General features: G+C 46.5%; 1 non-coding gene across 1 annotated transcript; it reads right to left on the reverse strand.

Moving 5' to 3' along the window:
* Positions 1-21: 21 nt before the first annotated feature.
* LOC138985485 (small nucleolar RNA SNORD58) lies at positions 22-87 on the reverse strand. The gene has a single exon (XR_011462550.1). It is a non-coding gene; the product is annotated as a small nucleolar RNA SNORD58 (small nucleolar RNA).
* Between the last annotated feature and the right edge of the window lie 18,299 nt (positions 88-18,386).

Raw genomic sequence — 18,386 nt, forward strand, 5'->3', positions numbered from 1 at the left:
GTACTATAAACTCTGTCCACAGCTGCTCAGAGAGTAGTTGTTTTCATTATTAATCCAAAGGTGTCCTAAGAAATGCCATCATTGCAGCCATCCTCCTCTCAATCCAGTTTCATCTCAGCTACAACCACCAGTTGCCTACAGCAGCGTTGACACTACTAACACTAGTGACACGGACGCCCTTCCCCTAACCCTCTTGAAGAAAGCACAGCCTGTTTCCATCCAAATCTGGATCTAAGTATCCGTGCGGAGGAGCCCAGCGCCCTGCTCAGCATCAGATCCTTCAGGTCAAAGTTAACTCGACCCAACGACACCCCTCTACAAGCTCCCTCTACAGTAACCTCCTTTACTCACACAGATTCCAAGAAAGCCAAGCTTTCCACACACTTTTAGAGTATTATTCGCGTTAAGCGTAGCTCAACTCACGTTCAGCCACTGAGTAAACCTCGACCCGACTTGATCTTATTCCTCCCCAAAACTTTCTCTCCATTCGGCCCCGAATGCGCTGCGTTCACGGCCCCCACTCACCGCGAGACACTGGCCCTCAGGAGTCGGCACCGACCAGAGCCGGCCTCTAACCTCGTCACCCCCATTCTCGCCCACTGCGGCCTGTAGAGGCCCGATAGAAGAGGGGCGCCGAGCCGAGGGCTCCGACACGTCCCCCGGCACAGGACTGCTCCACCACGGAGGAATCAGTAGCCGCGAGAGTCCTCCTTCTGAGGGTCTCGAAATTGGCGCTGAGAGTGCCAGGATGGCAGGGATTACCGGAGGATTCATCACTAGAGAAAGATGCCGAAGAGACACTCACCTCAGGCCGCTTACCGGAAAAGGAAGAGCAGTGGTTCATGGGAGAATTCATGAGAACTCGACATCTCGCGAGAGTCCTAGCCTAAAGAAACGAGATTTGTAGAGGTGGGGGAAGGCGGAGGAGAAAGGGAATGTGGAAATTGTTTGAGAAGATCTGAAAACGAATTAGAGGCTTAGGGACCGTATCAAAATTCTCCTTTTTTCTATACAGAAATAAATTATGTATTTTTAACATCTGTTAATTAAAAAGAGGTTTGTACAGAAACAGAGTCACAGACTTAGAAAACGAAATTATAGTTACCAAGGGGGAAGTGTAGGTGGGGAGGGATAGTTAGGGAGTTTGGGAATGACATACACACTGCTCTATTTAAAATGTATAACCAGCAAGGACCTACTGTATAGCACAGGGAACTCTGCTCAGTATAATGTAACAACCTAAATGGGAAAGAACTTTGAAAAAAAATACATATGTAGAAGTATAACTGAATCATTTCGCTGTACATCTGAAATTAACATAACATACTTAATCAAGGATAAGTGAAGTCTCTCAGTCGTGTCCGACTCTTTGCGACCCCATGGACTGTAGCCTACCAGGCTCCTCCGTCCATGGGATTTTCCAGGCAATTATACTGGAATGGGTTGCCATTTCCTTCACCAGGAGGTCTTCCCAACCCAGGGATTGAACCCTGGTCTCCCGCATTGCAGGCAGACTCTTTACCATCTGAGCCACCAGGGAAGTGAAATGAGGTAATCAAGGATACTCCAATATAAAAACAAAGGGAAACAAGTTTGTAGTTCTAGGACAATACTACATAGTATTTAGGTATAGACGATACATTTATTCATCGAGATTCACTAGGTGTGGTTATGTGATTATATGAAAATGATTTGTAAAGGGACAATTTGCTGTTGTTGTTGTTGTTTTGCAACACCATGGAATGTAGCCCACCAGGCTCCTCTGTTCATGGGATTTCCCAGGCAAGAATACTGGAGTGGGTTGCCATCCCCTTCTCCAGTAGATCTTTGTGACCCAGTGATTAAACCCACATCACCTGCATTGGCAGAAAGTTCTCTACCACTGACCACCAGTTCAGTTCAGTCGCTCAGTCATGTCTGACTCTTTGCGACCCCATGAATCGCAGCACGCCAGGCCTCCTTGTCCATCACCAACTCCCAGAGTTCACTCAGATCATGTCCATCGAGTCAGTGATGCCATCCAGCCATCTCATCCTCTGTCGTCCCCTTCTCCTCCTGCCCCCAATCCTTCCCAGTATCAGAGTCTTTTCCAATGAGTTAGCTCTTCGCATGAGGTGGCCAAAGTAATGGAGTTTCAGCTTTAGCATCATTCCTTCCAAAGAAATCCCAGGACTGATCTCCTGTAGAATGCACTGGTTGGATCTCCTCGCAGTCCAAGGGACTCCCACTGACCACCAGGGAAGCCCAAAAAGAAAAATTAGGGAGATCCAAAGGATGGGATGTAATTATGTTAGTCATAAATTCTCAGTTTGAGAATATCACATAATCAATTGTAAAGCAGCGCATGTAAAGTATGTACTAACTGAAGCGTCTGGTTCAAGATTGCCATCTGGTTTCCCCACTGCAACTTGTAGATTTTCATATGGCAAAAGATAACTGTTCCTTGAAAATAAAAATGCCAAGGTGCATTTTCTCACCCAGGTCATCTTACTGGTTATTCACTTAGAGTCACTGGTGCTGTTAAGAGTTAGCTTTGGGTCTTCCTTTTATAGCCTCAGTGACTTTTCTGTAAAATTTAAGTGAACTCTTTAAATTGTATTTGATATACATATTTTCCTCCAATCTGTTTAGTTAAACATTGAAGTTCAAACTTCTGTCTGAAATTTAACATGTTTCTCCACTATGAATGTTGGCAACAAACCACACAGCAATCATATTGGTTCCTTTGTAACAGTATTTTATTATTTGTATTTAAAAAATACAGGAGTTCCCTGGTGGCTCAGAAGGTGAAGAATCCGCCTGCAATGTGGGAGACCTGGGTTTAATCCCTGGGTTGGGAAGATACCCTGGAAGAGGACATGGCAACCCACTCCAGTGTTCTTGCCTGGAGAATCCCCATGGACAGAGGAGCCTGGTAGGCTACAGTCCATGGGGTCACAAAGAGTCGGACACAACTGAGAGACTAAACACACACACACAAAATATCCTGTGAAGCGGTTCACAAACCATAGTATAAAAAAGGTCCATGGCACAAATTTACAAACCCTTGGGAAAATACTCAAGGGAAAAAAAGGATTTCTTTTGCATGTACTGGGAAAAGTATATTTTAATTTTACTATTTTTATTTCTAAGAAATCTTAATTATTAAAGCAGTTGTGTACTGCAAATAGGGGTCATCCTTAGCAATCAGTTGACTTGTTCATTTAGCCATTCAATGAATATTCATCGAACACTTATATGCCTGCCATTGTGCTAGATGTTGCTGCTGCTGCTGCTGCTGCTGCTAAGTTGCTTCAGTCATGTCCGACTCTGTGCAACCCCATAGATGGCAGCTCACCAGGCTCCCCTGTCCCTGGGATTCTCCAGGCAAGAACACTGGAGTGGGTTGCCATTTTCTTTTCCAATGCATGAAGGTGAAAAGTGAAAGTGAATTCGCTCAGTCGTGTCCGACTCTTAGCGACCCCATGGACTGTAGCCTACCAGGCTCCTCCGTCCATGGGATTTTCCAGGCAAGAGTACTGGAGTGGGGTGCCATTGCCTTCTCCAGTGCTGGATGTTATGCTCTAACAAATACTATGAGAGCCTCGGCTGCCAAGGAACCCACAGTCATAGAATGAGGGTAGGGACAGAGAGATAGGTAACTAGGAGGTGAACAGTCAGTTAGAATACAGTGTGAAATCGCTAAAGTAGGGTTAACATGCAGAGTAGGAAAGCCTCTCCTGAGTGGACAACATGGCAACTGCACCATGAATGACCAGAAGGAGCTAGCTGGTCATGACAATACAGTAAGAGAGAAACAATTAACTATTGCCAGCAAGAAAATTCTGCTATGGGAACTGCAAGCGTTTGGATTCCTTTTGGTTGTGGGTGGGGAGAGGTAAGGGTGAGTGGCAAACCTGATCTGGAGGGAGCCTATTTATCTGTCAAGGAGTTTTGAATTTAACTTAAGGTCAACGGGCTTCCCTTGTGGCTCAGCTGGTAAAGAATCCACCTGCAGTATAGGAGACCTGGGTTTGATCCTTGAGTTGGGAAGATCCCCTGGAGAAGGGAAAGGCTACCCACTTCAGTATTCTGGCCTGGAGAATTCCATGGACTGTCTAGTCCTTGGGGTCGCAGAGTCAGACATGACTGAGCAACTTTCATCTTCAAGGTCAACGAGGGACTTCTGAAAGTGTTTAAACCTATGGGGATGGGCATGGGCAAGGTGACCTGATCAGATTCACTTTTGAAAAGATCACTCTATAGCGAGAAATTTGGGATGCCTCAGGGGCAAGGCCAGAGGCTGGCAAAAGATGGGAGTGGCTTGAACTGATGAGGTTCAGTTTAATTTTTTTTGGCAAAGAGAACGGAGAGTGGTAGATGAATTCAAGAAATTTTGGTAAAAGTCACATGATTTTGTGGTTGTAAGCTGTAAAAGTTGGTACCTTCATTAGCCTCCCTAAGTGTGCTGCCAGCCCATAGCTGAGCCTGTAACACAGTCTTCCACTTCTCTCAGTACAGGGATATCTCTGAGATATTTTGAGTTCAGTTTCAGAGCACTGTGATAGAGCAAGTCACATGGATTTTTTTGGTTTCCCAGTGCATGTAAAAGTTGCATCTTCCCCGGTGGTACAATGGACAAAAATCTGCCTGCCAATGCAGGGGACACAGGTTCAACCCCTGGTCTGGGAAGATTCCACAGGGCACAGAACAGCTGAGCCCAGGTGCCACAGCTACTGAAGCCTGTACACTCTATGGCCTGTAAGCCACAATTAATGAGCCCCTGTATTCCAACTACTGAAGCACACAAGCCTAGAGTTGGTGCTCCACAACAAGAGAAGCCACTGCAATAAGCCTGTGTACTGCAACTAGAGGAAGGCTGTGTGCAGCAATGAAGACCTAGCGTGGCCAAAACTAAATAAAGCAGTGTGTACGTGTCAAAAAAAAAAGAAGAAATAAAAAATGTTACGTCATTGAGAATTCCCTGGCGACCCAGTGGTTAGGACTCCTATCTTCCACTGCTGGGGGCCTGGGTTCCATCCCTGGTGAGAGAACTATTATCCTACAAGCTGAGTGGCTTAGCCAAAAAAGAAAAACAAAAAGTTATTTCTACATGATACTGTAATCTATTAAATGCAATAAATAACATTGCAAAGATTCCGTAGATAGAGGTCAGCAAAGAGTTGGACAAGGCTTAGCGACTAACACTTTCACTTTAAAGAAAGCTGTGAAAAACCTAGACAGTATACGAAAAAACAGAGACATCACTTTGTCAACAAAGGTCCATTTTTTCCAGTAGCCATGTGCCAATGTAAGAGTGAACCATAAAGAAGGCTGAATGGTGAAGAATTGATGCTTTCGAACTGTGGTGCTGAAGAAGACTCTTGAGAGTCCCTTGGACTGCAAGGAGATCAAACCAGTCAATTCTAAAGGAAATCAATCCTGAATATTCATTGGAAAGACTGATGCTGAAGCTGAAGCTCCAATACTTTGGCTGCCTAATGCAAAGAGCTGACTCATTAGAAAAGAACCTGATGCTGGGAAAGATTGAGGGCAGGAGGAGGAGGGGACGACAGAAGATTAGGTGCTTGGATGGCATTGTCAACTCAATGAGCATGAGTTTGAGCAAGCTATGGGAGATGGTGAAGGACAGGGAAGCCTGGCATGCTGCAGTCCATGGCGTTGCAACGAGTTGGACACAACTAAGCTACTGAAATCTATCTATCAGATCTAGGCCCTTAAATCTATTTCTCACTTCCACTGTATAATCATAAGGGATTTGATTTAGGTCATACCTGAATGGTCTAGTGGTTTTCCCTACTTTCTTCAATTTCAGTCTGAATTTGGCAATAAGGAGTTCATGATCTGAGCCACAGTCAGCTCCTGGCCTTGTTTTTGCTGACTGTATAGAGCTTCTCCATCTTTGGCTGCAAAGAATATAATCAATCTGATTTTGGTGTTGACCATCTGGTGATGTCCATGTATAGAGTCTTCTCTTGTGTTGTTGGAAGAGGGTCTTTGTTATGACCAGTGCATTTTCTTGGCAGAACTCTATTAGTCTTTGCCCTGCTTCATTCTGTATTCCAAGGCCAAATTTGCCTGTTACTCCAGGTGTTTCTTGACTTTCTACTCTTGCATTCCAGTCCCCTATAATGAAAAGGACATCTTTTTTGGGTGTTAGTTCTAAAAGGTCTTGTAGGTCTTCGTAGAACCATTCAGCTTCAGCTTCTTCAGCGTTACTGGTTGGGGCATAGACTTGGATTACTGTGATATTGAATGGTTTGCCTTGGAAACGAACAGAGATCATTCTGTCGTTTTTGAGATTGCATCCAAGTACGGCATTTCAGACTCTTTTGTTGACCATGATGGCTACTCCATTTCTTCTAAGGGATTCCTGCCCGCAGAAGTAGATATAATGGTCATCGGAGTTAAATTCACCCATTCCAGTCCATTTTAGTTTGCTGATTCCTAGAATGTCAACATTCACTCTTGCCATCTCTTGTTTGACCACTTCCAGTTTGCCTTGATTCATGGACCTGACATTCCACATTCCTATGCAAATTGCTCTTTACAGTATTGGACCTTGCTTCTATCACCAGTCACATCCACAGCTGGGTATTCTTTTTGCTTTGACTTCACCCCTTCATTCTTTCTCGGGTTATTTCTCCACTGATGTCCAGGAGCATATTGGGCACCTACTGACCTGGGGAGTTTCTCTTTCAGTATCCTATCATTTTGCCTTTTCATACTGTTCATGGGGTTCTCAAGGCAAGAATACTGAAGTGGTTTGCCACTCCCTTCTCCAGTGGACCACGTGCCTGATGAACTATGGAATGAGGTTCGTGACATTGTACAGGAGACAGGGATCAAGACCATCCCCATGGAAAAGAAATGCAAAAAAGCAAAATGGCTATCTGGGGAGGCCTTACAAATAGCTGTGAAAAGAAAAGAAGCAAAAAGCAAAGGAGAAAAGGAAAGATATAAGCATCTGAATGCAGAGTTCCAAAGAATAGCAAGAAGAGATAAGAAAGCCTTCTTCAGTGATCAATGCAAAGAAATAGAGGAAAACAACAGAATGGGAAAGACTAGAGATCTCTTCAAGAAAATTAGAGATACCAAGGGAATATTTTATGCAAAGATGGGCTCGATAAAGGACAGAAATTGTATGGACCTAACAGAAGCAGAAGATATTAAGAAGAGATGGCAAGAATACACAGAAGAACTGTACAAAAAAGATCTTCACGACCCAGATAATCACGATGGTGTGATCACTGACCTAGAGCCAGACATTCTGGAATGTGAAGTCAAGTGGGCCTTAGAAAGCATCACTACGAACAAAGCTAGTGGAGGTGATGGAATTCCAGTTGAGCTATTCCAAATCCTGAAAGATGATGCTGTGAAAGTGCTGCACTTAATATGCCAGCAAATTTGGAAAACTCAGCAGTGGCCACAGGACTGGAAAAGGTCAGTTTTCATTCCAATCCCAAAGAAAGGCAATGCCGAAGAATGCTCAAACTACCTCACAATTGCATTCATCTCACACGCTAGTAAAGTAATGCTTAAAATTCTCCAAGCCAGGCTTCAGCAATATGTGAACCATGAACTTCCTGATGTTCAAACTGGTTTTAGAAAAGGCAGAGGAACCAGAGATCAAATTGCCAACATTCGCTGGATCATCGAAAAAGCAAGAGAGTTCCAGAAAAACATCTATTTCTGCTTTATTGACTATGCCAAAGCCTTTGACTGTGTGGATCACAATAAACTGTGGAAAATTCTGAAAGAGATGGGAATACCAGACCACCTGACGTGTCTCTTGAGAAATTTGTATGCAGGTCAGGAAGCAATAGTTAGAACTGGACATGGAACAACAGACTGGTTCCCAATAGGAAAAGGAGTATGTCAAGGCTGTATATTGTCACCCTGCTTATTTAACTTACATGCAGAGTACATCATGAGAAACGCTGGACTGGAAGAAACACAAGCTGGAATCAAGATTGCCAGGAGAAATATCAATAACCTCAGATATGCAGATGACACCACCCTTATGGCAGAAAGTGAAGAGGAACTCAAAAGCCTTTTGATGAAAGTGAAAGTGGAGAGTGAAAAAGTTGGCTTAAAGCTCAATATTCAGAAAATGAAGATCATGGCATCTGGTCCCATCATTTCATGGGAAATAGTTGGGGAAACAGTGTCAGACTTTTTTTTTTTTTTTGTGGGGGGGGGGGAGCTCCAAAATCACTACAGATGGTGACTGCAGCCATGAAATTAAAAGACGCTTACTCCTTGGAAGAAAAGTTATGACCAACCTAGATAGCATATTCAAAAGCAGAGACATTACTTTGCCAACAAAGATTCGTCTAGTCAAGGCTATGGTTTTTCCTGTGGTCATGTATGGATGTTAGAGTTGGACTGTGAAGAAAGCTGAGCCCCGAAGAATTGATGCTTTTGAACTGTGGTGTTGGAGAAGACTCCTGAGAGTCCCTTGGACTGCAAGGAGATCCAACCAGTCCATTCTGAAGGAGATCAGCCCTGGGATTTCTTTGGAAGGAATGATGCTAAAGCTGAAACTCCAGTACTTTGGCCACCTCATGCGAAGAGCTAACTCATTGGAAAAGACTCTGATGCAGGGAGGGATTGGGGGCAGGAGGAGAAGGGGATGACAGAGGATGAGATGGCTGGATGGCATCACTGACTCGATGGACATGAGTCTGGGTGAACTCCAGGAGTTGGTGATGGACAGGGAGGCCTGGCATGCTGCGATTCATGGGGTCGCATAGAGTCGGACACGACTGAACCACTGAACTGAACTGACTGAACTGAAAGCTACTGAACAATAACACCACCTCAGCTCACTATGGCTAGCCTGGCTTCTCCATCCTGCCTCTGGACCGTCCATCTCTCCTTTTTTTGGAGGGGGGCTGTGCCAGGTCTTATTTGTGGCATGAAGGAGCTTTCATTGCAGCATTTGGGGGTCTAGTTCCCTGACCAGGGATCAAACCCAGGCCTCCTGTATTGGGAGCATGGAATCTTAGCCACTGGACTGCCAGGGAAGTTCCGAGGACCGTCCATCTCTTGATTGGCTGCCAAGCTTCCCTCCAGCTGTTAGTGTTCTCTGTGCCCAGGTCACAGTCTCCCTTTCTCAGCCCACTGCTGCTGCATTCATCAAGGTGAACCTACTGAAAGCAAGGTCGAGGACGACTCTTCTTGCTCTGACACCAGGTGGATTGGTAAGGCCAGAAACCTCAGATTAGAGTCTGGAAAATTCTGCAAAATACCAGAAAAGCTGTAGCAGATGAGGTAATATGAGTTTGGTAAGGGTGAAGAAGGTGGGAGTGAAACTGAGTGGGGGCCTGTGGGACTCCCAGGCTCGGAGGCCTTTCTGTCCCCATCTCTCATGGGCAAGACTCCAGCCTCCATGATCTTCCCTGAGTTCCAAAGGGTGGATCCCAACTGTTGCTATTCAAGAAGCAGCAGCTAGGATACCACCTGAGGCAAGATTAAAGAGACTCAGAGAAATTCATCAAGATTAAGAGATTAAGGGACTGCAAGCCTGGCTCACACCCTAATCTTGTCAGAGACCCCATCTTTGAGCCACTGTTATAAAATACTTCATCAAATCCTCTGGAATTGAGACACCTAGTTTTTCTAGGCAGGAGCTCAGTGTGTTCCTGTTTGCCTGGCAAAGAAATAATTTTCTGGTGTTGTCCTGCTCTTTTGCGACCTTGTGGACTGAAGCCTGCCAGGCTCTTCTGTCTATGGGATTTCCCAGGCAAGAGCACTGGAGTGGCTTGCCATTTCCTTCTCCAGGGGATCTTCCTGACCCAGGGATCGAACCCTCATCTCCCGCATTGGCAGGCAGATTTTTTTACCATACCACGGAGCCACCCTGATTTGACTTGGCTCTGGTGTACAGAGAGGCCACACTTGGGTAACAGGAATGGAACAGCAAATGCCTCTGGACTCCTCAAACACGATTGAAACACGGCTCCCCGAGACCTTCTTCCAGTTGTCACACGAGTGTATGTTCCTCGGTTCTTTGTCTCGTCACAACAAAGATTTGGAGCAACGGACATAAAAGCCCTCGGCGCGTCACAGCTCTCGGGTCTTGGACAAACCGTGCTACAGTTTTTAGGCAAATCAGTGTTACAGCTCCATTTTATTTAGAAGATAGCAGGAGAGAGAGGGTGAGAGAGAGAGAGAAAGAAAAGAGCGCATGAATGCGGGAGAGAGAGTCCAAGAGAAAGCGCTTTGGCTCCTCCTTTTATATGTTTTTTCCTCCACCTGGGCCTGCCCTATGCAAATTGGGCTTAGCCAGGAGTGCTGTTTGTTCTGTTTGTTCTGCCTGAAGTCTTCACTCTGGTCCTCGGACCTTCCTTGTCTTTTAGCCACCGCCATTTTGGACTCCTTTTCCCTATTCTACCTACCTAACATTCCCCCCTCAAGAGATGGGAGGCCCAATTCTTTGGGAATAGGGGCGTCAAGGTCTTTCTGGCTACTTCCTGCTGAACTGGGGCGGCGAGGGGTATTGGGCCTCCCCCCTCTTGCTAGTCTCAATCCTCAAGTCCTTATAGCAGTGTCCAAGGATGTGTGGTATTTTCCGTGGTCAGCTGTAGTTTTATATCTTTGTTGAACTGGCACTGCATGTTGTAGCTGGTTGACCTGGGCAGAGACAAAACAGGTTAGACAATTGACAGTACATGGAATAATCATAGGCATCATCAATATAGCATAACAAGGACTAGTAGGGACATTGGTCAATTTTAAATTCACATCGCCAGGATAGCTCAAGTCCCTTCTTGTTCAGGGATCAGAAGATCTATCTCCTGTCTGTTTTGGAGAACAGTCTCTGTCAAGCTGTGTTGGCTCCTTAGAGTTATCCTGAGAAATCTTATCCCCAGAAACCAGATTTTGGGGGGTGTTCATTAGAATGGCACTCATTGGTAGTTCTGAATAGGTATCTGAGATCTCCCAGGGGCTCACAGGTGTATTGAGTGTCTTCTTCTGTTTTCTTCCATGGCTTGACTCGTGAGTAGTGAATCCAGGAGTCATGTCCTGGTACCTTGACTGCTGTGGGGGTAGAAAGTATTACAGGGTAGGGGCCCTTCCATGTGGGCTGGAGTTGAGCCTTTGGGGACCCATCTTTCCAGACTTTAATTAGGACTTGAGTCCCTGGAGCATATAGTGGTGACTCTTTAGAATCTTTTGGGTCCTGGTTCATACCCCACAAGTGTATATCCTGTTGGAATTGCCCAATGGCCACGGTATAAGACTGGAGGGTCTGAACCTCTGAATCTAGGAAGAGGTCATTGACATAAACAAAAGGTCTCCCATATAGCATCTCATAAGGACTAAGACCAACCTGTTCCTTAGGGGCAATGCGGGTGTGGAGGAGAGCTATTGGTAAAGCCTCCTTCCATCCCAGGGAGGTCTCCTGGGTTATCATTTTTATTGCTGATTTTAAGAATTGATTGGCTCGTTCTGCTTTTCCTGAAGATTGAGGCCTCCAGGCACAATGGAGATAATAAGTAATGCCCAATGCTTTCGAGACCCCTTGGGTGACCTTAGAAGTAAATGATGTCCCATTGTCACTTTGTAATGACCTGGGCAGACCAAATCTTGGAATGATTTCATGGAGCAGTTTTTTTTATCACCTCCTCAGCCTTCTCGGTCTGGGTGGGAAAGCCTTCAATCCATCCTGTGAATGTATCTATCATAACTAATAGGTATTTATACCTTTGAGAAACTGGCATCTGGGTAAAGTCCATCTGCCAGTCCTCTCCTGGTTAGGCCCCACGTCGTTGGACGGGCTGGGCCAGCTGGGGTCTTTGAGCTCCTTGAGGGTTGTTAAATTGGCAAGTGGGACAAGAGGAGACCACCTGTCTTATAGTTATTTGGTAGCCTGTTCCTCTGAAGGACCTTTCTAGTAATCTTTGGAGGGCCTTTTCTCCTAAATGAGTAGTGGCAGGTAAGGAGTTAACCAACTTCCATTGGAGGTTCCCAGGCAGAAAAAGGAGTCCCTCCTTTTGGAACCACCCCATATGATCTTCTTGAAAGCCCTCGCTCTTAGCTTTAAGAATCTCACTTTCAGTATATGAAGGATTTTCTGGCAAATTAGTCTGTGGAACTAAGGTGGCAATCCCTATTAGGTCATGGTTCTGTAATGCTGCTCTCCTAGCTGCCTGATCAGCTGCTTGGTTCCCTCGTGCCACTTCCGTGTTCCCTTTTTGGTGTCCTTTACAGTGGGAGACTGAAACCTCAATGGGCAGATGGACTGCCTCCAAGAGCTGAAGAATCTGATCACCATATTTGATTGGGGACCCTCGGGTGGTCAAGTGGCCCCTTTCTTTCCAAACAGCCGCATGTGCATGTAGCAACAGAAAGGCATACTTGGAGTCAGTGTAAATGGCTATTCTTTTTCCTTTTCCCAGCTCTAAAGCTTGAGTCAGGGCTATGAGTTCAGCTAATTGGGCTGAAGTACCTGGTGGCAGAGGCTTAGCCTCTATGGTCTCAAAATTGGAGACTACTGCATACCCGGCTCTTCTTTTTCCATCCAAGACAAAGCTGCTTCCATCAGTGTACCAGATTTCCTCAGGATTGGTCAGAGGATCTTCTGACAATCCCTCTCGGGGTTTTGTCCAGTGGTCCAAGGTTTCTAGACAGGAGTGAAATGGGAGAGAGCCCTCGGGGGTAGGTAGGAGGGTGGCTGGGTTAAGAACCTCACAAGGGGATATAGTGAGGCCTGGATTTTCCATCAGCATTACTTGATATCTGAGGATTCTTTGATCAGACATCCATAAATTGCCTCTCCCATTTAGGAGTTGTTTTACTTGGTGGTTGGTAAAAATAGTTAGTTTGCTCCCAAAGGAGAGTTTTAAAGCATCTTCTATCATGATTGCAATAGCTGCAAGATTTCGAAGGCAGGGGGGCCAACCTCAGGAAGTTGGATCGAGCCTCTTGGATAAGTAAGCTACAGGCTGGGGCTCAGATCCCAACCTTTGAGTTAACACTCCCAAGGCTATTCCCTCTCTTTCATGGACATAAAGTTGGAATGCTTTTTCTGGGTCTGGTAACCTCAAGGCAGGTGCCTGAGTTAAGGCCTGTTTTAGTGTAGCCTCTGCCTCCTTTTGAGGAGTTCCCCACATCAGTGGGATTGAATCATCTCGTCCCTTTAAGCTTTCATATAAGGGCTGGGCAATTAGACCATAATTGGGTATCCAGATTCTACAATAACCATTTAGCCCCAGGAAAGCTTGCAATCGTTTTTGAGTCGTGGGGGAGGGCAACTGGAGAATTCCTTGTACCCGATCAGAGGATAGTCTCCTGGACCAGTGTGTATTCTGAACTCCCAGGTAAGTGACCTTTGTCTCAACCATCTGTGCCTTAGCATGGGAGACTTTATATCCCCTTTCTGCCAAGAAGTTTAGAACCTGAATTGCATGTTGTTGGGCACTTTTCTCATCTGGAGAGCAGATTAGTAGGTCATCTACGTATTGTAATATTTTCCCATTAGGTCCCAGGTCCAGATCTCGGAGATCCTGGCTAAGAGCTTGTCCAAACAAGTGGGGGGCTATCTCTGAACCCCTGAGGTAATACTGTCCGAGTCATCTGTTGGTGTTTTTCTCCTGGGGCCTCCCACTCAAAGGCAAAGAGGTATTGGGATTCTTTAGCCAGTGGTATGCAAAAAAATGCATCTTTGAGATCCATGACTGTAAACCATTTGGCACTGGGTGGGATTTCTCCCAAGATTACATAGGGATTGGGTACTGCGGGATGGAGGGGGACTACAGCTTCATTTATGATCCGGAGATCTTGAACCATTCACCGGGTTCTGTACCTTTTTCTTTACTGAGAGGATTGGGGTGTTACATGGCGAACTGGTAGGGACCAATAGCCCACAAGCAAGGAATTTATTTATTAAAGGCTGTAGTCCTCCTGAGCCTCTCTTTTGAGAGGATATTGTATCTGGTTAGAAAGCAGTGGGATCTCGGAGGACAATGATGACAGTTCAGCTTGGTGGGCTCGTCCAGGAATCCCTGGTCCCACACCTGGGGGGTTAATTTTGTCTTCCCAAAGTTTTGGTCCCTCTCTATTGAAGGTGTAATGGGTTCTTCAGTAGTGACCAGGAGCTGTAGAGCTCTAGGGGCTGAAAAACTTCCCATCATAGGGTGGTCCCCAGTTCACTGAGTATATCTCTTCCCAATAAGGGGGTAGGACACTCAGGGACCACCAGAAACTGGTGGGAAAATATTTGTCCATCCCAGCAACAAAGAAGTGCTCGGGTGAATCTTTTAGTAGTTGCTTTTCCTGTGGCACCCAAAATGGTACAGGTTTGGGAGGAGAAGGCTCTGAGTAGGAGATCAAGACAGAGTAGGTAGCCCCTGTGTCAACCAAGAAATTCTCGGACCTACCTGCCACATCCAGTTGAACCCTTGGCTCCAGCCCCGTGATGGTTATCTGTGACAGGTGGGCTGGCTGGAGTGGGCCACTTCAGTCCTCTTGAACCATCGTGAGGGTAGGCTTGGCGCTTGACCTTGAGGCTCTTGGGTCCTGAGGGCAGAGTGCCACCCAATGTCCCAGTTGATGGCATTTGTGGCAAGCCGTTCTAGGAGACTTGTCACAGTTTGGATACTCTTTGGCCCAAAGCCCGCCTGTCTACAGATCAGGCAGCTGTCTCATGCCTTGTCCCTCAAGGACTCGGGGTTTGCCATAGGGCTTCTCTGGAGGGCAGCCAGCATCTGGGCATGCCTTGTCTCTTTCTTTCTCTCCTTCTCCTGGGCCTTGGCCTCCTTCTCCTGTTCTCTGTTATAAAAGGTATTGGTGGCTGTCTGGACCATCTCATCTAAAGAGGCAGCAGGGTCCTGCTGTTGTAGTTGCGGTAACTTAATTCTGATATCTGATGCACATTGGGACAGGAATTTGTCCCTTAAAATCACCCTTCCCTCATAAGAGTCTAAGTCCAGGTTGGTAAACTTTTGGAGTGCCTCTTTTAGCCTCTCCAGAAAGGCAATGGGATTCTCATTGGGCTCCTGAGTTATTGCTGAGACTGGGCATAGTCCCACAAGTAATAGGCTTCTTTATGTTTCCATGGGTGGACTTCTTAGGGGTGAGTCTTTCTGAAGCTTATCCTACCCAGAACTGTTGCAACCTGAGAGCCAGGCCTCCTGGGTCAGGGTGCAGATCCCCAGGCAGACTGAGGCGTGACAGCCTCCTAGAGATTCGGGAAGGTCGGCGTGACAGCCTCCGAGGATTGGGTCCTGGGCAGGTCAGGCGTGGCGACCTCCTGGGACCCGTGGGACTAGAGGATCTCCCGAACAGGTTGAGGCGTGACAACCTTCAAGACCGATCCCTAGGCAGATCAAGGCGTGATGACCTCCTGGGACCCCCCAGACTGGAGTTTGGGGCGTCCCCAAGATCTCCAGTGTGACCAGTGCTGGGTAGAATTAAGAGATTTGACGGGAATAGATATGATGTAAGTTCATCCTACCCAGAACTGTTTGCAACCTGAGAGCCAGGCCTCTCTGGGTCAGGTGCAGATCCCCAGGCACACTGAGGCGTGACAGCCTCCTAGAGATCGAATCCCGGGCAGGTCGAGGCGTGACGACCTCCTGGGACCCGTGGGACTAGAGGATCCCCCGAACAGGTTGAGGCGTGACAACCTTTCGAAGACCGATCCCTAGGCAGGTCAAGGCGTGATGACCTCCTGGGACCCCCCAGACTGGAGTTTGGGGCGTCCCCAAGATCTCCAGTGTGACCAGTATTGGGTAGGATTAGGGGGTTGGATATTATAGAGTATTTCCCTCCCAAGGCCAGCTATTTTCTGGTTGTCTCTTCAGAAGATTGTAGAGGCAACCTTGTGGGTCTGGATGGGGCTTAGGAAAAGAGCATGAAACAGGAGGGAAGGGGGCAGAGCACAACCTTTGAAAGAATGACATAGCACAAGGGTATAATGTAAACCAATTAAAATCAATTGGGTCCAAGATGACAAGTCAACTTCAAGTAAACCTTAATCCCCAATCTATAAGCCAACAGACACACCCAGAGGTGGCAGGACAGCCCAAGGCACAAGGTCAGAAGAGGGAGGGAGGGTGGTTCCCCAATGGCTGGGATGATCCTCTCACTCATTAGCATATGAATTCCATCCCCTCACAAAACCTAGCCAGGCCTAATACCAAGGCTGCAGCCAATGGTTCACACCATGAAGGGTGGCTTCTCTCTGGATCCTAACAAATCTACCTCTTATCGCTTTGTCTCTCAATGAATGTTTGCAATGAGACATCAGAGCCTGAGTTTCATTAGTTTTGGCAGGGCTTGAGTCCCAGGAGAGAGCTGAAGGACAGGAGGAAAAAGCAGTGGGAAAAACATGCCAAGGAATCCCCTTCATAGCCTGCCGGAAAATTTGCTAAATATCTGACCGGTGCTCACAGTTCCATTGGTCTGATCTTTGGCACAGAGAAGAGAAAGGACAGAAGAACCCCACCAGCTTGTGTAACAGCTACTGGGGGCTCAGCAGATAGCGCTTTTTGGGACATGCTGAGAGTAGCCTTTCCAGGGTCCCTCAGTTGTGCCCCTTGCCACCCGCCTGTCTCGGGATCAGTGTTACAGCTCCATTTTATTTAGAAGATAGCAGGAGAGAGAGGGTGAGAGAGAGAGAGAAAGAAAAAAGAAAAGCGCATGAATGGATCGGGAGAGAGAGTCCAGAGAAAGCGCTTTGGCTCCTCCTTTTATATGTTTTTTCCTCCACCTGGGCCTGCCCTATGCAAATTGGGCTTAGCCAGGAGTGCTGTTTGTTCTGTTTGTTCTGCCTGAAGTCTTCACTCTGGTCCTCGGACCTTCCTTGTCTTTTAGCCACCGCCATTTTGGACTCCTTTTCCCTATTCTACCTACCTAACATTCCCCCCTCAAGAGATGGGAGGCCCAATTCTTTGGGAATAGGGGCGTCAAGGTCTTTCTGGCTACTTCCTGCTGAACTGGGGTGGCGAGGGGTATTGGGCCTCCCCCTCTTGCTAGTCTCAATCCTCAAGTCCTTATAGCAGTGTCCAAGGATGTGTGGTATTTTCCGTGGTCAGCTGTAGTTTTATATCTTTGTTGAACTGGCACTGCATGTTGTAGCTGGTTGCCCTGGGCAGAGACAAAACAGGTTAGACAATTGACAGTACATGGAATAATCATAGGCATCATCAATATAGCATAACAAGGACTAGTAGGGACATTGGTCAATTTTAAATTCACATCGCCAGGATAGCTCAAGTCCCTTCTTGTTCAGGGATCAGAAGATCTATCTCCTGTCTGTTTTGGAGAACAGTCTCTGTCAAGCTGTGTTGGCTCCTTAGAGTTATCCTGAGAAATCTTATCCCCAGAAACCAGATTTTGGGGGTGTTCATTAGAATGGCACTCATTGGTAGTTCTGAATAGGTATCTGAGATCTCCCAGGGGCTCACAGGTGTATTGAGTGTCTTCTTCTGTTTTTCTTCCATGGCTTGACTCGTGAGTAGTGAATCCAGGAGTCATGTCCTGGTACCTTGACTGCTGTGGGGTAGAAAGTATTACAGGGTGGGGGCCCTTCCATGTGGGCTGGAGTTGAGCCTTTGGGGACCCATCTTTCCAGACTTTAATTAGGACTTGAGTCCCTGGAGCATATAGTGGTGACTCTTTAGAATCTTTTGGGTCCTGGTTCATACCCACAAGTGTATATCCTGTTGGAATTGCCCAATGGCCATGGTATAAGACTGAGGGTCTGAACCTCTGAATCTAGGAAGAGGTCATTGACATAAACAAAGGTCTCCCATATAGCATCTCATAAGGACTAAGACCAACCTGTTCCTTAGGGGCAATGCGGGTGTGGAGGAGAGCTTTGGTAAAGCCTCCTTCCATCCCAGGAGGTCTCCTGGGTTATCATTTTTATTGCTGATTTTAAGAATTGATTGGCTCGTTCTGCTTTTCCTGAAGATTGAGGCCTCCAGGCACAATGGAGATAATAAGTAATGCCCAATGCTTTCGAGACCCCTTGGGTGACCTTAGAAGTAAATGATGTCCCATTGTCACTTTGTAATGACCTGGGCAGACCAAATCTTGGAATGATTTCATGGAGCAGTTTTTTTTATCACCTCCTCAGCCTTCTCGGTCTGGGTGGGAAAGCCTTCAATCCATCCTGTGAATGTATCTATCATAACTAATAGGTATTTATACCTTTGAGAAACTGGCATCTGGGTAAAGTCCATCTGCCAGTCCTCTCCTGGTTAGGCCCCACGTCGTTGGACGGGCTGGGCCAGCTGGGGTCTTTGAGCTCCTTGAGGGTTGTTAAATTGGCAAGTGGAACAAGAGGAGACCACCTGTCTTATAGTTGTTTGGAGGCCTGTTCCTCTGAAGGACCTTTCTAGTAATCTTTGGAGGGCCTTTTCTCCTAAATG

The sequence above is a fragment of the Bos mutus genome, chromosome 24 (assembly GCF_027580195.1).
Source record: "Bos mutus isolate GX-2022 chromosome 24, NWIPB_WYAK_1.1, whole genome shotgun sequence".
NCBI lineage: Eukaryota > Metazoa > Chordata > Mammalia > Artiodactyla > Bovidae > Bos > Bos mutus.